Source organism: Hetaerina americana, unplaced genomic scaffold (assembly GCF_022747635.1).
Source record: "Hetaerina americana unplaced genomic scaffold, ioHetAmer1.1.p SCAF_6, whole genome shotgun sequence".
In the NCBI taxonomy this organism is placed as follows: Eukaryota; Metazoa; Arthropoda; class Insecta; order Odonata; family Calopterygidae; genus Hetaerina; species Hetaerina americana.
In genome coordinates this window covers 5,674,587-5,697,886 of record NW_027287205.1, presented here as the reverse complement: position 1 = coordinate 5,697,886, position 23,300 = coordinate 5,674,587, and the positions used below count along the sequence as shown (strand labels likewise).

The 23,300-nt window shown below is 40.2% G+C and overlaps 1 protein-coding gene across 1 annotated transcript in view; it reads left to right on the top strand.

Moving 5' to 3' along the window:
* Positions 1-23,300, top strand: part of LOC139695179 (gastrin/cholecystokinin type B receptor-like) — a 585,619-nt gene that overhangs the window by 440,110 nt on the left and 122,209 nt on the right. The gene's annotated exons all lie outside the window — the stretch shown is intronic.

Below are 23,300 nucleotides of genomic sequence, written 5' to 3'. Positions count from 1 at the left end.
TTAAGTTTCCCTTTCAGTCCCTCGTCCCTCTCCGCGGAGGGAATTTCCTGTCATAATATTGCTGAAGATACGTAACAATTTGATCTCGGCTGATAATCTAGATCTACATCTACATAATACCCCGCAAGCCGCCGCAAGGGCGGGCGGCGGGGGGTGTTAGGTCACCAACCGTAAAAAGGAACAATACCACATGCAAAACAACAACATGGAACATTACATTACACCCACAGCAGCGCACACACTCATGCAAAAATCCCTTCATCAAACACTCATGCAAACACAAATACCGCAAACCAACAAAAAACTGCATCCCAGGATGCAGCACGAAAGCCATCCAACAACACGCAGGCCCAGAACATAACAAGCAAGAATGTGAAACACCACTACCACATGAACATGCACCACAAAACACTACCCCCCGAGGAGACTGTAAAAGGCAGGGAATGCGACCCAACGTTGCAGGTAGCAGGAATATTACCCCGCGGAGAGGGATTGTAAGGGTGATTTAAAACCAGATGAACAGAACACTAATGAGGTCATTCGGAAAGAATGGGTTATTATAACAAAACACACGAGGTTAGTGGAAGAGCATGCATTTAAGTAGAACTAATTATTTTTTGAAATAATTACTTAATTTATTATTATGAAATAATTAATAATTAATTTGTGTAATGTTGGTTCCCTGTATAGTGTGTTTTCGGGTGAAATAATTTTCCTCTTGAAAAGTGAATGATAATACCAAATGTGGGACTGACATTGGTTTTTTTCCAGGTTTTGTGTGCTGCGCGATTATTCAGGAATATATTATATATTATTGCCAGGAAAGGAGCTATTTTTGAGTCCATCGCTTTTTACACGCGAGTAGCGATTTTAGTAGGGCCTGGTGATTTTTTCGGACTGTGGTTTGAAGTTCGGGTTCGATTTCAAGAGAAGATATTGCCATTTAAGGTATAGGTACAAGGCAGTGGTCGGGTAGTGACTCACTTTGTTCCTCTAAGTGATGGGTAAAAACGATTTGTAAATATTGGTTTACTGTTTTAGGTTTTTCTAACCTAATGTTGAGTTTTTGCCCTTTGTTATTTAGGGATGGCACTGCCGACTTGTTTCCCTGAACCTCCCGTGCACACGAACGAAACGCTTTTGGGTCATCGTCCAAACATTCACCTTTCCATCCATCCATTCACTGAATTTTCTAAGCAGGCATTGAACGAACGATAAAGTCTCAATCGCCATTTGGCAACTAAATATCCTAACAGCGAACAATTAGAATTTCTCAGTCGAATAACAAAAGGTATCAAGCCTTCAACTAGAAAATAAAAATAGAAGGGAATGACAATCAGCCACAAATTTCTCATGCATAGATACCTCCCCGATCTCCGAGGCTGCGGAGGGGGGGGGAGTATTTGCAGAGGCGAGAGGAGAGGCGGTCGAGGTTTGGAGGAAATGGTGGAGCGGGGGTAGAATGCGCGGCTCGCTCCCCCGGCACACAATAGTGGGCGAGGGAAGGAGGTCTCAAGGCGGTGTGGTCCGGAATTTCCCCCGATCCATTTAAATCATTCGAGTGAGCACAAATGAGCAAACCGATTTAATGGAACGTAGAATTTTAGAAATTAATCGGTATCAATGAGCGCGAGATGTTTTTGAGTGCGGATTCCAAAAGACTTTAAGGAACTTTGAACTGGAAATGACATAAACAAGTAATATTCATTGAAAATATTTTTCGCCGTGTACGATTTGATTGTGCTTTGTATTCAAACAGTTACAGCACTTGGCTGTTTGAGTGTGCAAGAGACGATCAAATGCAGAGGGAAGAATTAAGATTTTTATTAACTGGCATTTTAGCGTTTAAGTTGTTAAGGTTAAGTATATGATAACGTTATGTTTTTGAATGGAAACAGACTAAGCAACCATAAATGCATTTGCCTCACAACATAAAACACAGCGTAGCATCTCACACTACCATACAACCCTCATCAATTCTGCGTGCTTCCTTCCTCCATTTGGTCCATTCCTATCCTATTCCTGCCCTTTCTTCGTCCCAACGTTCTCCCCGCTAATACGGTCTTCAAAATCCCATTTCCAATCAGAATATGCTTTTCATCCATTTCTCATGCCTCCTCATGATTTCTCCCAGCATTCCCCTCTCCTTCCCCACCATACCCAATACCTCCTCATTTGTTTTCCTTCATATCCACTTCACCTTCTCCATCCTTCTTCAGACCCGCACTTCAAAAGCATCCAGTCCACGCCTATCATCTTGCTGCAATGATTTCAGCGCCGTACATAACCACGCTCCATATCAAAGTTTTCACGATCTCTTATTCTTAGCATTCATACCAAACGTCGTCAATTTCCTTCTCCATGTGACAGCTCCTTTTTCTAGTGTCATTTTTATCCTCATTTATTTGCTGCTTTCGCCATCTCAGTCCAAACAACTTCCGAAAAGGTGAACTGTTCCACATCTTCTAGTTTATGTGTGTACTCCCATTTAAATATTTAACTCAGCTTTCCTATGCCTCAAAAAAGCATAACTTTGTTTTACTAATATTGATTCTCATCCCATACCTGTCGCACTGGATTTCCAATCCACTCAGCAATGCTTGCAACCCGTTGGCTGACTGACAAACTAAAGCTTGGTCATCAGAAAACCTAACTAATATTACGAATTCCCCGCCCACTTTCATTCCGACCTCGAGTTCTTCCCATTCCTCTTTGATCATTTCCTCTGCATACAGGTTGAATAGCAACGGTGATAATGGGCAACCCTGCCTTACACCCCTTCCTAACACTTCCCATCCGGACTCTCCATCCTCCACTCGCTCCTGAGCAGTCTGAATTGTGCACAAGTTGTGGATAATTATTATTATCATTGAAACGCACATGTACAGATAGACAATGTCAGGTGGCACAGATGTTCCAAGTATTTTAATCAAACTTGCCTCGGAAAAGTAACATGACATCTCAAATCCAATCAATATCAAAAAGTATAATGAATAAAATCAGTCGGAAATGAAACAATACACTTAAAGAAAACTTCCAAACACCAATCTCTGGCACGAAAAAAGAAAATCCCCATCTCATGACCATCAGTTTCCTAAATCAACAAGAAAAAAATCAGAACTAAGCTTTAACATACAATTTCACACAGCAAATCAATCCAATTAAATCGCAGGTCCCTCTAATATATTCCTATTTGCTGCACTGCATTACAAATTCTACCTTATTTACTCCATGAATTGCCACTCCAAAATAAACGAAACAAAATTTACATTCTGATTGATTTCCCTGCTACTCCCCATTAGTGACCACATTACTCTTTTGTCATCACACGTGCCTCTCCCCTTTCTGAACTCAAATAGATAATCCTCTAATTATTACTTTGACTCTCCTCATCCTTATTAAAGAGCTCAATCGCCAACTTAACTGCGTGCGAAATCATATTAATCGTTTCACGGTATTTGAGAGTGCATGTGGCGACCTCCCCCTTTCTTGAAAAATTAACTAACACTGATCTAACCAAATCTTCCGGGCGGATTCCTGCCTCAAAAATGCTACAAATTAGATCATCAGAACTCTTCCTCCAGCCTTTTCCTAAACATTAGAAATTTATCTAACGTACTTTCACCGCCTCATATGATTTCAACATCATTATTTCCCTATCTGTTTCGCTTCAAGAATGCCTGGTCCTAAGTTACATATATCTACGTAATCATATCTTTCAATGTCTTAGCTTGCTATTCTAATATCTTTGCCATATGGTTACTCTGTGTATTCTTTCCATCTCTCTTGAATCTAACATCGTTCTAATAGTATTTTTTCTGAATTACTTTCACCGTTCCTATGGCTTTTCTCTTCTTACTTCTTAAATATTCTTTCATCTTTTCCTAAAGCGCACTAGTTTCAACGTTGATCAATATCATCTTTGTTTAATTCCGTGCGTACCCTCGCACTGCACCTTCCATCACGCTGTTTCTGCTCTAATTGTTTCCTGACATGAGCTTCTTCTTCATGAGAGATTAATTCTTCATACTTTTTTCCACCTAATTCTATTTTTATATTTTTTTATTTCCATCTCTAGCCCTTCATACTCTCTCTATGATTCCTTCTTTAACATGCCAAGCATTTCGACTGTAATAGTAGATGGGAAAAAATTCAGTGGAATAGGGCCTCTTCTGTTCTTAATACACATTAATGACTTAAGATCACACGTTAGTAGTAAACTCATATTATTTTCTGACGACATAGTGGTGCACAGGGAAATCGGAGCCCCATCACATTTCGAGCTACTCTCTAGAGACTTGCACATAATATCGGATTGGCGCAAAGAATAAGTATTAATGCTAAATGTAGACGCAGTTTTGAAATTTTGGAACGAAGGAAGTGGACAGGAACAGGACATAAACTATAAAATAGAGTGTTCAGTGCTAACGTTGGCCAATCAAGTTAAATATTTGGGGATAGTTCTAACACCACATCTTTCATGGGAAGCACATGTCAGGGCAATAAGCGGATTCGCTTCAAAGAAACTCGGCTTCAAAAAACGAGTGGTGGGGAAATGTAATGAGAAAGTTAGACAGAGGTGTTATTTTGCTCTAGTTAGACCTCATTTTGAAAAAGCCGCAAGTATTTGGGATCCTTGGGAGAAACTTTGGCAAAAAGAATTAGATAAGTTATAGAGAAAATCTGCCAGATTCGTTAAAAATTGTAATAATTAGGACAAAGGTGTGACAGACATTTTAGAGGAATTAGGCTTGGAGCCATTTGAGATGCGAAGATATCAAGCGAGGCTTAGACTTTTGGAAAGGTTCAGAACAAACGAGTTTAGCAATGACATTAAAGGAATTATAATGGCCCCAAATTACTTAGGTAGATCAGAACACAAAGATAAAATAGGGGAGATAGATTCCAGTATAGATAGATACAAATACTCATTCTTTCCCCGAAAAATCAGAAATCATAATATTAAGAAACAAGTCACTTCAGAAATAATGAAAACATTTCATTTACAAGTCAGAACAAGATTAAATGCTGCGTAGACAAAAGGTATGTGTCGTTGTATGTGTATGCTAGTTGATGGTATATTTTTTTGCATGTCTGTACGTTAAAAAGTTTTTGCATGAATATATACCACTTTGTGAGTGTAGATTGGAATGAGTTGGTTTTGCACGCGGTTTTATTCTCTTTTACGGGTGGTGCCGCCACACACCCTTGCGGCGGCTTGCGGATTATTATGTTGATGTTGATTTCGGTTTTCAACATCACTTATTTATATGATTCCATCTTTCTTTTATTTTACCACTCGTCCTTCAATCCCTTGTATTTTTCCCTACAATCTGCTGACGCTCCATTCTTATCCCAGTCCCGGCTAATGCTTCAACATATATTAAATTTCCACACCGCCTTATCCGTTCTATTTTTATAATTCGGACGTTATACTTCTTAATTACTAAATTGTGATCTGAATCCGCTTTAGCTCGTAGAAAACTGCACGATTTTATTGCGCTGTTCCGAAATCTCCGCTTAATAATAATTCGTATGGCATTCGTGAATTTTGCGCAATAGCTAATAAAAAGTTATGTTTCATAAAAAGAATACTTTGGGAATTGTAATTAAAGGGTTAATAATCCTTGTTATTTCACGTTAGTTAGGAGGATTGAATCACCGACGAAAAATCAGAGAGATTTATTGAAGAACGGATGGATTTAAAATATCGTTTTTTCCTCGTATCATTACGGATAAAAGTAGATATGGCAGCAATCGCGAAGGATATAATTATAATTTATATATATATATATATATATATATATATATTTATATATACATACATATAAATATATATATATATTTATATGTATGTATATATGTATGTATATATATATATATACATATATATATATACATATAAATATATATACATATACATATATATATATATATACATATATATATGTACATATATATATATATATATTTGTAGATATCCTGTATGTTATTCTTTGAATTTAATAGACTTATCTTTTTAATAATTCTACTGCATAGTATTAATGAACGTATCCTGTTATAAACCAGACTTCAAAAAACACAAATCTCTTTAACAAAACAAGTGAATCCCCATCCCATTTACGACCATTAATCAGTAAGAAAAAAAGATAAATTAAAAAAAAATTAAGCTATTACATATAATACAATACACCACACATCAATCAAATTATTACATATATGGAATTGAACATTGTTGCATTTAAAAACTTTCTTTCTTGCGAGTACATTTTTTCGAGCGGACCGAACTAATGTTTGTGTTGAGGTAGCATGATTGCGAATTTATATACATTACTGGTGACCTAATACCCCCCGCCACACGCCCTTAAGGCGGGTTGCGACGTATTGTGTAGATGTAGATAATATAGTGAAACTGATACCCTTCTGAATACCTTGGTATTGCAGATATTCGGTACTTCTTATACCAAGGTATTCCTTCGAAAATTCCTACAGGTGTACCTACGCCTTCCGGGGTGTCGAAACCAAGTGCTTCTGATGAATAAGCCCTCTCTCCAGCAGTTGGTTTCTCCCCGCGGTCTTCCCTCGTCCCTAATCCCTAGTCCCACACCTCATCACCATACGTATGCCCACCGTCGCATTCCAATCCACCATCACTATCAATTGTTTCCCTACAGGAACACCCACGACTATGTCCTCCCACTGATTATACACCCTATCGACTTCATCCTTCCAATAATTTATAAAATATTTTTATTGCTGTCCAAATGAATCGAGTATGAGAGTTGTTAAAAATGATCGGTCCATGGTGACTGCCAGCTTCCTTGATTTAAAAGTCGAATCTGTGTTTAGGCAATAAAAAAAATCAGAAATAATAATAGGATTAATGACTTACAGTGTTGACTAATTCAATTTAATTGTGCATAGCTTAGTTGAAACTCTACGGTCCCCAGCCCTTTCCCCGGGGCAAAACATTCGAGTCTTATAGTCCCAGGGAGTAATATTTTTCTTGGGCGGTCAGAATACTCAGAATGCCTCCCACGCCAGTTGTTCCGAAATTAATGTCTCTAATGGGGAAATCACGTCTGTTCTCCGAAAATCTCGTACAAGAAAAAACCGTTCGTAATAAATTGAAAATGTAAATCAAAGTGGGTGGATGGGATAACTCTTTTTTGATATCCCTACACTTCGAGATACGAAATCAGAGGGAATTTTCTTGAACGGGATAAATGAAGAGGAGGGATTAAAAGACAGAAAAGATCCGCTGAAAAGGCGAGTTTCTTAAGAAGGGGAAAAAAATGACTTATAAGGGAAAAGGAACTTGTTTCGACCCTCCTGCCTCCCCCACCTCCTCCTCAACCTCCTCGGGGATGGGGGGTCCAAATAGGCCCTCGACTTCGAAGACGACCACGTCCCTCAGGTGGGTCCCGAGTAAATGTTGATTTAAACCGATTCAATTTTTAATTTTCCATCGCTCGAATTTCCATTTCTGCTTGATTTAAATATCCAAAACTGTATACCCATGCTTTCAGGACAAAATAAATTCGCCATTGACAAAATAATAGCATAGCTGCAATGATACTGCCAATTCATTAACATTGAATGGGGGGCCCCTTTATCGTTTGCTTTTAATACCTTCGACGTTTAGAAGTTCCCGTATTTCTATTGGAAGGTTAAACCCTCATGGGTTTACTTTTACACTTATATTAAAATCATAAAAATATTTTAGAGTCCATTACAATTTTTCATTAGCAAACTCAGGCTTCGACGATTTCGATTGATACTCTCCCTGACACACTGGATTGGTTCATAAATACATTTTGGTGAACAAAACTATAAAAATATGCATATACACGAAGAATTGATTAAGATATTCAAAAATGGAAACACAAAGAAAGGACGCTCACATTTTTAGGTTTGACGTTTTGACGGCACGGCCGTCATCATCAGATTCTGATCCTCAGGAGTAGTACGCATATTTGTGTCGTCGCCGAAGAGCATTCCATTTCATATATATATAAACGCTGATGTAGATTTTTAGCACATAGACACACAAAGGAAGGACACTCACACATGTAGTTTTGACCGTTTCGACGGCACGACCGTCGTCATCAGAATAGCATTCTCGGGGAAGAGCGGAGAGGACACGAGCGGGGGAAGAGTGAGGGAAGAAGAGGTAAAGGAGCCATATATATATATATATGTATATATATATATATATATATATGTATATGTATATATAACTTGAAAATGTCAACATATAATATTATATGAGCAGGTATTTTTTAAAGAATCTACATTTAAATGGTACGCTCCAAGTCACCAGGAAAGTATATGAGTGATTCTCAGAGTAAATAAATTCCCTCAGGTTATGCCTGAAACTTCTGAGTATGACCTCTACCTTGTTCAGGTCAACACCCCAAATGTACTTCAAACGCATGACGCGACAAAGAGGCATGTGGGGAATGTACGCGTTATCGATGTTTAAGCGTCATTGCATCATCGTGATGACTAATCTGCTTACATAGGTATCGCTGTTTCCGGTTATTCCGACAGGAATAACCGGAAATCAGATATCAACAAAAATATCCCCATAAATCCCACTCATATATCTTTTAGGCTGGGAACTTCTTTTTTCCTTAACTTCCATTAAATCTCTCCTTCCATGTTTCACGTCAAATCTATGGACCATTTTCTTTATCATTTAAACACTAGCCCATCAATTATTATCCTCAACTTATTTTCACCATAACAATTCTGAATTACATTATATATGTATGTATGTATGTATATATATATATATATATATATATATATATATATATATATATATATATATATATGTATATAATGGGCTGACACAATATAACACCAATAGAATAGAATAGCAACATTTAAAAGGGCACTCACACGGTAAATTGTTCGAGCTTTCGGCCCTCTCAGAGGCCTTCTTCAAGAGAGACTGCCAGTCTCTCTTGAAGGTGAAATGGACCGAGAAGTAAATAAATGATGAAGTACTTGGTATGGTGGGCGAAGAGAGGGGTTTTTTGGGAGAAATCCTATGGAGGCAGGAAAAATGGATGAAGGGGGTATTGCCCGGCAGTCGGATGTTGAAGACTGTAATATAGGGGAGAATGTTAGGCAAAAGAGGAAAGGGAAGGAACAGGATAGGGATGTTGGACGGGATGAAGGGAGGAAGAAAGTACTCAGAGATGAAGAGGGACCTGGTGTAGAGTAGGATGCTGGATTTTGTGTTATTTTAGGAGTCACAAAATATTTATATAGTATTAGTAGTACTCCATCCAAAACCCTACCTTAACCTGTATATTACCTAATAATTATAATAATAATAAGATATATATTTACAATATAGAAATATATATATAATTGACAGGAAATAGATATAAATAGAGAATAAAGCCATGTCCAGACCTTCTCTTCGTCCTTCTTACTCTTCTGAATTCCTGAATGTCTCTTTCATTTTCTCTCTTTCTTCTACTTCTCGCATTTTGGATGGAATTCTTCAGGAGGCAGTTCCTCCGTAGTGCGTCTCTTATTAATATCTCTTCCCAATCCTTGATTGAGCTCTTCAAAGTGCTTCCCTCTGTTTCCCTCTCCAGTACGTCCCATTTCCTCCATTCATTCATCCAATTGATGCTTGTCATTCTCCAAATTCGCATCTTAAAGGCTTTTATCCTCTTCTTTCTGACCTCAAGGGAGTCTACCGTTGTAAACTCGCATACTTCATTGCAAGGACTCTTCTAACTCTTTTTCCAGATCAATTCCTTCTCTAGAAAATCATTTTTTCTTTCCCAAACGATTTCTCAGCCATTTTCACGTGTCTTTAAAGGTGTAAGTGGCTTGTGTCCATTTTTTATAGATAGTCATTTTCACCACTTTTACATTCTTATCTTGTTTATTACGCTTATGATAAATTATACGAGGGAGATTCGAAAAGTAAGGTCCCCAATTTTTTTCCTGAAAAATCCAATTTATTCTTAACTTTGCGTACATCGTTAGAAAGGTTGAGCATTTAACTATTTTTCTACATTGTTGCGTTCACAATCAATCCCTTTTGCATCCTCGTAAGCAGCTTTTTCATACCGGCGTCGTACCTTTCTCCCGCCGCGTCGAGAAGCCAACGGACGACTGCTTCTCCGACATAAATTCATTACCATTTAGTGGAAGTCTACGGTGAGAAGTGTATGGACATCAAAAACGTGTGGAAGTGGTGCAGGGAGTTTTTTGATGGCCGGGAAAACGTCCACGGTGAGCAGCGGCCAAGTTTGCCGGAATCAACGGTGGCTCCTATTGACGAGTTGGTGCGTAATTATCGGAGAATTACCCTTCATGAGATAAAAGAAGGCCTTATTGAAGAGGGTGACTACTCCTCCGTGTAGAATATTGTGTCTGAGGTCCTCGGTTACAACATGGTGTGTCACCAAAGGAGTGTGTTTGCATCATGACAATGCACGTCCACGTGTCTTCACATCAAACGACCACCCTACTCAATGAATTCGGCTGGGACATCATAAACCATCCTATTTACAGCCCGGGCGATGCCCCCAGCGACTGCCACTCGTTTCCCGCTCTCAAAAACCACCTTGGAGGATGGAAATTCAAGTCAGAAGAGGAAGTGCAAGAAGCAGTCGTGAGTTGGGAAGGCAGATAGTGTATAGGTTTGAAAAACTGGATAAACCATATAGGATTAAAAGGACATACGAGGGTAGGCTGAAAAGTAATGCTCACATGCTTGTAGAGCGTGAACAAAAACAAAGAGCATGATAGGGCAAAAGTACATGAAGGCACAATTATTAAGTTTCAAAGTAATATATTTATTTTTTAACATAGTCACCGTTAAGGCTAACACATTTCTCCCAACGTGTATCAAATTTTTTCATTCCGTCAATTAAAAACTCTTCCGACTTTTCTCGAATTAAGGACTTGAGACAGCTGCCTTCGCCTCATCGTCCGAGGTGTAATTATTACCCTTGAGGTGTCACTTGAGTTGAGGAAAAATATATGAATCGCAAGGCGCAAGATCGGGGGAGTAAGGAGGGTGTGGAATCGGTTCAAATTTCAGGTTTCGCAGAGCCCAGTTGCACCACGCGAGGAGTGTGGACGAGCGTAGTCCATGATGCAAGATTATTGGCGCTAGGCTACCTTTAACACAACGAACTCGACGTCGGAGGTGTTTAAGAGTTTACGGAGAAGAATTTACCGTTGCCCCTTGATCCAGAAAATCGGTTACATAAACTCGGTGAGCATCCCAAAACACAGTCAAAAGAAGTTTTTTTGCGGATGGTTGTCTTTTGAACTTTTTCGCCGGAGGTGTAGACGAATTTCAATTTACAGTAGACCTATCAGCAGCATTATTTTCGTAGATCCGAGAGACCTTAATTAATAAACTCTTGTCTTAAATAATCTTAAGAGGTGTTAAATCTTCATTTTCTCTATCAGCAGCTTCGTCACTATAACCAGCCTTTAAAGGACGATGAATCTCAGTAGGAGTCAATTTTTAAGTCTCGCTGTTTAACTCGCGTTGACATAGCACTAGAACACGTCTCCATACTTCCACTTCTCGAAATACACTGGATGAATGAAACGGCTTCAAACCTGCGCATGCGTGTTGAGGGGGGTAATGTTACCAGGAGTCCTTCTGAAGATCATTTTGTTTTTGGTCTACAAGCATGTATGCATTAGTCTTCAGCCTACCCTCATGGGTCCCGCTGCAGAGCCGAATGGCCGACAGGGCCCTTCGATAGCCTACCTTTAATGCGCAGGTTACCAGGAATTAAATGAACCAAACTTAGCGCGAGTTGTTTCATCATCTCAATTAAAATCCAAGCCATGGAGTATGAGGTTTCCTAGAACTTCGCGGGCGACAGGGTGGAGGGAAAGTGAATGGCGGCGATTAATTATTCATGCCCAGGAATGAGCCATTGGCAATCAGAGAAACAATCGATTGAATCAGTGAAGAAACAATAAAATTTTTAACTGATTGGATGTGAGGATGCCAAATATTGTTGCTTATGTGTCTATCTCGCGGAGTGAGAGGCAATTGGTGACATATTGTCAATGTAAGAGAACTTGGCGAAGGCTGAGAATATCATCATTTGCGTCAGGTGGCGTTCTTGAAAGTAAGAGAGGGGCAATCGCGCAAGCAGATAACAAATGAAACTTTCTAGCATTCCGTTTCCGCGTCTGGTCCCCTCCGATATATCCATCAATCCTACCCAAAAGAAATGAGGCCGCTCTTTTCAACGGACGCATTCGGGACAAGGGAAGGAAAGAATCAAAAGAGGGCGGCGCAAATCGCTCCCCCCAATCCCATTCGACGTTTCCTTCCACTCGATGTCGCTCCCCACTGCTCCTGGAATGCTGGAACCCACGCGGCGGCCAAGGGAACATTATCCTCAGCCGCTGCCCCATCCTCCACCCACGACTCCCCCCTTTCCCCCATAAATCATCCCATCTTCGCGGAACAATGCCCGTCTCTTTGGCTTGGTGTCCTGCGCGTCCAAATTAGGTATCCTTTGAAAGGTTTGCCATCCTTTTTTTTTGCTCTCGCTATCGGAGACCATAGTTCAAAGACAGAACAATGTTTTCAAAGGCAGTTCAAATTAAAATCACATGATGTCCAGACCATGAGCAATGCGGGTTAAATGATTTTCAAGGTTTCGAGTAGTGAATAGATTCTCCTCCACGCAACAGGCTTCGGATGCCAGGAAAAAAATTAGTTTCTCGAAGGCTCATGATAACTGGAATAATTGGCATTATTACAATTGGAAGTTTGAATTAGTGAGTGAAGTTTCCTACGGCACGACGGGACGATTGCACACGGAGTGAGCAGCACGTGGTAGCGAGGCAGAGGGGAGAGAGATAGATAGATAGTCTTTGTTTGGGCGAAATTGAGACCTAATGGTCCCTTCTTCCATTACACAGCGTGGGATAGGGGAAGACAAGTGATGCGGCCTAAGGCACACCTGTTTGGTGATTATTGTAGGAAATTAGGAATGCTTGATCTTTAAAGCCAGGTTATAAGTAGGTAATTAACGATGCTTGGTTAACTTTTGATGCTTTTACCATGAATCACGTAAATTTTGGGGTACTGATGGGAGGAAATAAATTAGTGCCGTATTTTGGTGAGTATGCATTGTCTGCTCGGTGCGTGAAATTTGAGAAATGATGAAAATCTGCTTATCTTTCCATGAAACCGCGGATAATACTGCATAAGTGACTTCCACTGAGTCACTCTCAAAAGAACTCGGCCGCAAATGGTCAAGGAGTGTGATTTTTCACTGCAAAATTTCCTTGTCATTGTTTGATAAACCCCCAGGCTTATCTAAAGGCGGAATTTCAGGTAAAGAAATATTCCTTGAAAGAACATAGCATTTTTAATATGAAAACGAAAACATCTATCTATATAAGATGACATAATAGAAATAAAATGTTTTGCATCGATAACTTCCCATAGCTGCAATATAAAGATATATGAAGTATATGATATGTGTATAAAGGGACTTAATGAAATATGTTTGAATCTTGAAAATTTAAATCGGTCTTTACACTTCCGGTGACCATAGACTCAATACTCGGGGAAAAAATATGGCAGGCCTAACGGAAATTTGGAAAATTTGTCGTGATTTTATAGCGGTGACGGATATCCTAACAATTGGACAACGAAGCTGCTGGAATACGATTCGACACGGGGAATCTCACAATCAATGCTATGCACTGCCCATATAAGGGCGTCCATCCTCAACAATGCCGAAGGCCTTCAAAATCAACATAACACCGCGGAAACTTTCACACAGGCACTAACTTATCAAACGTTGCCCTAACCTTGTTGATTGAGGTGCTGTGTTGTCAACTATGAGTACTTCTTGAATATGCGATAATTAATCAGAGCAATTTGATATCTAAAATCCCTTAAAAAAACACGAAGAAGTCTTATGGGCAACAAAACGGCCCGAATTCAGATTTGAATCCATGTCTAAACGAATTATTCTTTCACTTCAATATTCCTCACTTATCACTGCTCCATCAACCAATTTCTCCGTTTCAATGCGCAGCGGAGGAAGAACCAAAAGGCAAGTTCAGTGGGCGGCCCAAGGAAAATGAAATCGTAATGAACGTGAATTAACGGCCCAGTCTGCAAACAGCGCAGGTCTGGATCTCAGAGTATTATAAACAGAGGTCTAATTCAAAATAAGCATAAAATCATTAAGCAACAAAATCATTTAAAACAATATTTGGGCTCTCCATACAGGAGATTAATATAAAAACTAAGCAATAGAAGTTTCCGAAGCAAAGGACTCTTAAACTAATTTCATTTCACATAGGAAGACTCGAAAATATGTTAACATAAGTACCATGGAATGAATTATGGACTGCTGCATTACCAGAGAAACATTTGTTGTTATCTATCGGTAACTCTTTGTTTAATTTAAGTGAGAACAGCTGAGTGAATAAAAGTTCAATTGACAAAAATATAGTTCCCTGATGATGCGACGATTAATTTTCATTTTTCACTTGAGGAAACATCTTCTTAAATTATATTGCTGCCTTATTGAAACGATAGGTGGAATTCGCCCTCCATACCAAGAACTTCCTCATTTGTTTTCTTCTCGGTCCATTTCACCTTCTCCATTCTTCTCCACACCCACATTTCAAAAGCCTCCAATCTACGTCTATCCTCCTGCTTCAATGACCACGTTTCCGTGCCGTACATAGCTACGCTCCATATCAAAGTCGTTAAGAGTCTTTTCTTAACATCCTTACTCAAAGTCCCTGTCATCAACTCCCTCCTCCTTGTGAAAGCCTCTTTGCCTAGCGCAATTCTTCTCCTTACAAATAAAAAGAGACGTTTCAGGCGTGATATGGTGGAATATCATGATTAATTAAAAATAGCAATTTTCCACAAAAATAAAATTTAATGCGACCGGTTTCAATGTTACTACATCATCATCAGACCTGATGATGATGTAGTAACATTGAAACCGGTCGCATTAAATTTTATTTTTGTGGAAAATTGCTATTTTTAATTAATCTTCTCCTTACGTCCCTACTACTTTGACCGAGTTGTTCCAAAACACTACAGAGATACGTAAACTGTTCTACCTGCTCTAGTTTTCGCCCTCCTATTTTAATGTTTAGCTTAGCCTTTTTCTCTCTAGAAAATCAAATAACCTTTGTTTTATTAATATTGATTCTCATTCCATACCTGTCGCACTGAATTTCCAATTCACTCAGCAATGCTTGCAGCCCCTTGGCTGACTGACAAACTAAAGCTTGGTCATCAGCAAACCTAACTGATTTTACGAATTCTCCTCCCACTTTTAATCCTAGATTCAGTTCTTCCCATGCCTCTTTTCATCATTTCCTCTGCATACAGGTTGAACAGCAACGGTGATAATGGGCAACCCTGCCTTACACCTCTTCCTAACACTGCCTATCCGGACTCCCCGTTCCCCACCCGCACCTGAGCAGTCTGAGGCATGTACAGGTTGCGGATTAGCCTCTTTTCTCTCCAATCTATTCCTATTTTCTGCAATATACTCATTAGTTTTTCCCATTTCACTCTATCAAAAGCTTTTTCGAAATCTACGAAACAGGCAAATACCTCCTGGTTGTGTTCTATATAGTATTCCTTTCGATTAATAATCTCATTACTGCAATGGCATCTCGCGTACCTCTCCCCTTCCTAAACCCAAACTGATCATCCCCTAAGTAATCATTTGCCCTACTCTCTATCCTATTGTTTTTTATCCTGAGAACAACTTTGGCTGCGTGTGATATCAAACTTATTGCCCTGTAGTCCTCACATGATGTAGCCTTTACCTTTTTCGGGATAGGAACTAAAACTGATCTCACAAAGTCTTCCGGCCGAATTCCTACCTCATAGACACTACGAATGAGCCCATATAGCCTTTTCCTCCCACATTTTCCTAAAAATTTCAATAGTTCCGCGGGAATGTTATCCACCCCCACGGCCTTATTTAGTTTCATCTCCCTTAATGCCCTTTCTATCTCATCGTTGAATATGCCTGGACCTAAGCTATCTTCCTCTACGTCCTTTTCTTTTTCAATGTCTAACTATGTTGGTCTAAGTTCCTTATTATACAGTTCCTCTATATACTCCTTCCATCTCTCTTGGATCTTTCCTGCGTCAACTATTACCTTACCCGCCCTATCTCTAGCTGTTAGCATAGCTCTTCCTTTTTTACTTCCTGATAGCGATTTAACTTTGCTGTATAGCGCACCAAATATATATATATATATATATATATATATATATATATATATATATATATATATATATAGATATGGTGTAAGTAAAAAAATTCCAAGTCTTTACCTTGAAAAAGTTGGCTGCCTTAGGAATGAATTTTAGATCTAATGAGCCCTCATGCTGATCTTGAAAATGTTCGCAACAGCGCGGGGCACGACGTTCGTGGCTTCTGTCATCCATGGAGTGAGTTGCTGAGCTATTAGTGCATTTGATTACATTCCGACTTCAACCGAGTCAACAAAAATTTAGTTTAGAGTTTACTCAGACTGCTTTTTTCATCAAATCAGAGCGATAGTCGTAGAGGATCACGCGAAAGCAATCTAGTTCCTCTCTCTCTCTCCTACTCTCGCGTATTTCTTCCACCGCTGCTTCTTAAGATAAAGCCACACGATCAAATTAAAGCAACCCATTCCCGTTTTCTCAACGATGAAATGTCATTCGTGAAATGTAAATGATGAAGCTCAATGTCCCTAGGCACGCAAACCGAGGGAAGCGTCCATTTAAAGTTTTCTTTGAGCAAAAATACTACCTTGATAAAAAAGTTCCCGGAATAACCACCGTGTGACGCTCCCATCGTTCCGATTTGAGTTCTGTTTTTTTTTGTTAAATTGGTACATCTGTTGTTGATATTCCCTTTAAATCTTAGTGTCATAACTTGACATTTGCGAAAGTTACGTAGCCAAGAGTACATCTATCTCTGTGTGTGTTGGCGATTTTTTACAATTGCAGAAATGGATTTAAATTTGCAACAACGAACTTGTATTAAATTTTGCGTAAAAAACGGATTTAGTGGCGCACGGACGTTGGAAATGTTGGAAAAGTGTTTCGGCAACGATTCTCTAAAAAAAACGGTCGTTTACCAGTGGCACGAGCGGTTCAGAAGTGGTCGTGAGTCAATCGAAGATGATGAACGCAGTGGCAGACCATCGACATCGAAAGTCGGTGAAAAAATTGATAAAGTAAAAGAAATGTTGGTCAATAACCGCAAATTAACCATCAGAGAAATAGCGGAGGACTTGAACATTGCCTATGGATCCGCCCAAGACATTGTGGTTAATGATTTGGGTTTCCGTCGTGTAGCAGCAAAAGACCTCAATTTCATGCAAAAAAGAGACCGTGTTGACGTCGCAAAAGACATGATTTGCGAGGCTGAATCCGATCCCACATTCATCAAAAGGATCATTACTGGAGACGAGACGTGGGTTTATGAGTACGACACGCAATCCAGACATCAGGCAAGTGAATGGCGTTCACCAAATGAGCCGAGACCAAAAAAACCACGTCGTTTTCAGTCAAAAAAGAAGGCAATGCTGACGGTTTTCATGGATTACAACGGTGTAGTGCATCATGAATTTTTGCCAGAAGGCCAGACAGTAAACAAAGAGTATTATTTGGGCGTTATGAGACGTTTGCGTGAAGCAATTCGCCGAAAGAGACCAGAAATGTGGGCAGAAAACTCGTGGATTTTGCACCATGATAACGCACCGTCGCACAGTGCTATCATTATTCGTAATTTTTTGACGAAAAATGCAACAAATACCATCCAACAGCCACCGAATTCACCTGATTTGGCTCCCTGTGACTTCTTTCTGTTCAATCGAGTTAAAAAACCATTACGGGGAACGCGTTTTAGCAGCCGAGAGGAAGTAATGGAAAAATCGCAGGAAGCACTGATGGACATACCGAAAACCGAATATAAAAAATGTTTCGAGGATTGGATCAAGCGCTGGCATAAGTGTGTTGCAGTCGATGGGGATTACTTTGAAGGGGACAATATAGATTTAGATGAATAAACTTGTATTTTTAATTTTCTGAATAAATTCCGGGAAATATTTGATCAAGGTAGTATGTCCTCAGGGCATTCAGTGGTGAGAAAATAGTCTCGATTGACGTCAAGATAGCGAAGGAACGGCATCGATGCGGTATAACGCAAGGTAAAGAGACGACTGGCGCGCCAGGATGAGTGGGATGGATGTCCCCGCGCAACGATTCGCTTGATGAAAAAACCCCCCCCTCTCCCCTCCCCGCCGTCCCGGCCACTTCATCGCCCGATACCGACCAATTCGCCTGAAACTGGGCGAAGCGGCAGACCAGATGTTGTCGATCTACTTTTTGCAAATGGCTGGCTCTCCTGTATGTATATCTTCCGATCGGAGCGGCGTCCACCGATTTCGCACTCCAGGCCATCATTAGGAGGATAAAATCAATATTTGCCGACATATGAAACAATGGAACCCCTTTCAACTCCATTTCATCAGAACGGAAATTTCCAATATAATAGTCACCTGCGTCCAAACAGAATCCTTGTGTCAAATACCTTGCGTCACGAGATGAATTCAAATTTGTGAGAATGGCCTGTGTTTGACAAATGACCCGCAAAGGTGCATATAGGAAGTAGGTAACCTTCTACCACCCTCCCTCTCCTCATTGCTTATATTTCCCGGGCATCTGATGAGAACAAATCGGACTCCAGAGCAATAACTGGGCATGAATATTATTTCATTCACATTCCATCATCAATGGTTATCAATCTAATACCGCAGCCCTTCATCCGCCTCTTCACGACTTCACTGTCCTTCAACTTCATCCTGCATCTCATGCGAGGTGTTTTCCATGTGTTCTCCCCGTCAGTTCGACAGCCCCGACGGTTCAATGCAATATTTGTCTGATTAAGTTATTTTCCTTCTAACCACAGCTCTCTTGAGATTTCTTTCCTTTCCTCGGAAACCTTACATTCGACTGTAACATTTCGCGTTTTCCCGGATGAATGACTGCGGTGGAATTTCCGCTATTTTTCTATCGGTTAGGGGTTTCAACTCTTGACGTTTTGATGAAAAAAACATATTCCTCATGGCGTTGATCAACATCCCGAAGACTAGGATAGAGTTAGCCATCGAAACGTCGGCAGCCGAAACCCTAAACCGGTGGAAAACCGGCGAAGGATTCGCTGTTCATGTTCGCCATGTGCCTTTATTGGAAATATTCACATCTTGGAACTGTCAGAAACTTTGATTTGAGCAAAGGAAAGGGTAAGTAAATATTTTAATTCTTCCTCCAAGAAAAAGTGACCATGTATTTTCTCCGTGCATAATTGTAGATTTGTAAATGGTTTTCAGTTCTTGAATTGCCATTATAATTCGTGTTACTAATTGAATTCATGAATGAGTTAATGCACCCATTTGATAAATGTTAGTGATTGATGATGAGAATGGGACGAAAGATTGCATATCAAGTGTGAATGGTGAAATGAAAGAAGCACGTGACCTTTAATTTCTTGGCGGAGTGTTTAGGAAATGCGGCGGAAATGGTGCGACAAATGAAAATCAGACAAAGGCCAGCAATGGCGTGTGCAGTAGGCAGGTGAATAAGTAAATACCAGTCCAAGCCAAATAAAATGGAATATATAAACGTGTATTCTTCCCTACATTATGCATTCAAGGCAAACTTGTGCACGTTGTGGAAAGCAGAAATTTGGCAAATTGCGGTGATTGCACATTTTTTTCTATCGACCCGGTCCTACTACTTTTGGGACAGACATTATAATCTTTTACCCTAGGCTAAATTTGAAAGCGAGTTATAATGTAAATCTATTTTCTAAATGACGTCCGAGAAAAAAGTACTACCCCGTTTTCAGTGAATTGCTCCCCGTCAGATAGATTGCCTTCATATGTAATATTATTAAATTTGTTATTTTTCGTATTAAAACACAATGGTTTTATGGTTACACATTTGCATATAGCGAATAAATATTCAGAGAGGACCATGACGGGAGAGGAAGGAGTGGGCCCTGGCGAGTAAGGTTCAGGAGGCGTGGCGGGGGGAAGCGAGCGTGTAACAGGTGTACAAGACGGAGGCAGTCAATAATGGGGTGGAAAGGGCAGGGTTTGTTGGGAGCGTGAAGAGAAAAGCGATGAGAACGCGGACTACGGGAGATTGATGAAGGACTTCTGCCCACTCCAGTAAGTGTCCGCTGTCTGTTCGGTACCCAAGTCGCGTCGCTTCTTGCGATTGGTGGAAGGGGTGCGACAAAAAAGGTAACGGGTAAGAAATGGGTGACAGGACCGAGCATTTCAATTTAGGAATCCATACACGGATCATAACCGTTTACATCACATTGAATATATATATATATATATATATATTGATTATCATTGGGTAAATTACCAGTTAAGGTAGGTTTTTGGATGGATACAGTGAATAAATAAATATTTTGTGACTCCTAACAAAACACACAATCCAGTACCCTACTTTAAATTCCTCTTCATCTCTGAGTACTTTCTTCCTCCCTCCCTCCCGTTCAACATCCCTATCCTGTTCCTTCCCTTTACTCGTTTGCCGAAGATTCTCCCCTCTATTACAAACCCCCTCTTCGCCCACCATACAAAGTACTTCCTCATTTGTTTTCTTCTCTATCCATTTTACCTTCTCCGTTCTTCTCCACACCCACATTTCAAAAGCCTCCAGTCTGCGTCTATCCTCCTGCTTCAATGACCACGTTTCCGCACCGTGCATAGCTACGCTCCATATCTAAGTCGTTACGAGTCTTTTCTTAACATCCTTACTCAAAGTCCCTGTCATCAACTCCCTCCTCCTTGTGAAAGCCTCTTTGCCTAGCGCAATTCTTCTCCTTACGTCCCTACTACTTTGACCGTGTTGGCCCAAAACACTTCCGAGATTGTTAAACTGGTCTACCTGCTCTAGTTTTTACCCTCCTATTTTAATGTTTAGCTTAGCCTTTGTCTTTCTAGAAAATCGCATAACCTTTGTTTTATTAATATTGATTTTAATCCCATACCTGTCGCAGTGAATTTCCAATTCACTCAGCAATGCTTGCAACCCCTTGGCTGACTGACAAACTAAACCTTGGTCATCATTGAACCTCACTGATTTTACGAATTCTCCGCCCACTTTCATTCCTACATTCAGTTCTTCCCATGCCTCTTTGATCATTTCCTCTACATACAGGTTGAACAGTAACGTTGATATTGGGCAACGCTGCCTTACACCTCTTCCTAATACTGCCAATACCTCCTGGTTGTATTCTATATTCCTCTCGACTATCTCATTACTAACAATGGCATCACCTCTCCCCTTCCTAAACTCAAAATGGTCATCCCCTAAGTAATCATTTGCCCTACTCTCTATCCTTTTGTTTATGTTCCTGAGAACAACTTTAGCTGCGTGGGATATCAAACTTATCGTCCTGTAGTCCTCACATGACGTAGCCTTTACCTTTTTCAGATTAGGAGCTAGCAATGATATCACAAAGTCTTCCGGCCAGATTCCTACCTCATACATACAACGAATCAGCCCACATAGCCTTTTCCTCCAACATTTTCCTAAACATTTCAAAAGTTCCGCGGGAATGTTATCCACTCCCACGGCCTTATTTAGTTTCATCTCCCTTAATGCCCTTTCTATCTCATCGTTGAATATGCCTGGACCTAAGCTATATTCCTCTACGTCATTTTCTTTTTCAATGTCTAACTTTTTTGGTCTAAGTTCTTTAGTATACAGTTCTTCTATGTACTCCTTCCATATCTCTTGGATCTTTCCTGCGTCAACTATTACCTTACCCACCTTATCTCTAAACTGTTAGCATAGATATTCCTTTCTTACTTCCCGATAAAGATTTAACTTTGCTGTACAGCGCACCGATTTCATCCTTCCTCTGCAGACTTTCCATATCCTCGCACTGCGTCTTCCACCATGCTTCTTTTGCTTTATTTGTTGCCCGCCTCAATTTATTGTTTTATTCTTTGTACTTCATTTTGCCTAATTCTATATTTATATTCTTCCATTTTCGCCGCTCATCCATCTTTGTAATCATCTCATCCGTGATCCATGGTTTCCTAGTCCTTTTAGCGTTAACGGTTACAATAGTGTCTTTTGCGGCTTTAGAAAACCCTTTCTTGACACATTACCATTTCTCTTCGATTGTACTTAGCTCTTTACAATCCTCCATGATTTCCTCTACCACCTGTTTGTATGCCTTCCTTTTCAAACCATTTAATCCTTCTACATTCCATTTTCTAACTCGCCGCCCCTACCTTATCTTTTTGAAACGTACGCTACATTTCATAACAACTAAATTGTGGTCAGAGTCCGCATCCGCTCCCGGGAAGCTGTGCGAATTAATCACACTGTTCTTAAACCTGTGTCTAACCAGGATATAATCTAGTTGATACCTTTCTGAGTCACCTGGCATTGTCCATGTATACCTGCGTCTTTTGTGGTGCCTAAAGCAAGTGTTGGTGATGACTAGCTCCAGTCTCCTGCAGAACTCAACTGCTTTCTCCCCGCGGTCATTACTCATGCCTAAACCGTAGTCCCCAATCTCATTACCATCTCTTCCTTCGCCTGCCGTCGCATTCCAAACTATAACTATCTAATGTTTCCCTGAAGGAACACACGAGATTATTTCCTCTAATTGATCGTATATCCTATCGACCTCTTCTTCCGTATGGTTGCTCGGTAGCATGTATACCTGAATAATAACCTTTTGTCTCTACTAGTAATATTCTGTCCGTTTCCTGTTCTATGTTGACTACGCTTCTTCCTACCTCTTTATTTAATACTATGGCAACCCCTCGTTGGCTCTCGTCCCCACCGCTGTATATTATTCTATAATTACCACTCCAGTAATCCCCGCTATCCTTCCATCTCACCTCGCATAGACCTAAAATATCTATTTTTCCCCTTTCCATCTCTCGCTTAACATTCACTAATTTCCCTGTCCTCATCATTGTCCTAACATTCCACGTTCCTATTCTAACTAATTTATTCTTCTTCTTCTGCGTCTTCTGTCCTGCTGCCGTCGGTTTTCCCTTGCAAGGGTTTCGTGGGATGACGACCGTGGAAGCCTTGCCTCCCCCGCTGCCGGGCACGACACACGGCCGATTGGGCCGAGCCCCGTAGTTGCCAGGACTCAAAATATCTGTATAGTCTATCATGTTAATCTTGGGAATGATAGTTGAGGTGGTTTTCCGTTGCCTTCCTCAATAGTGTT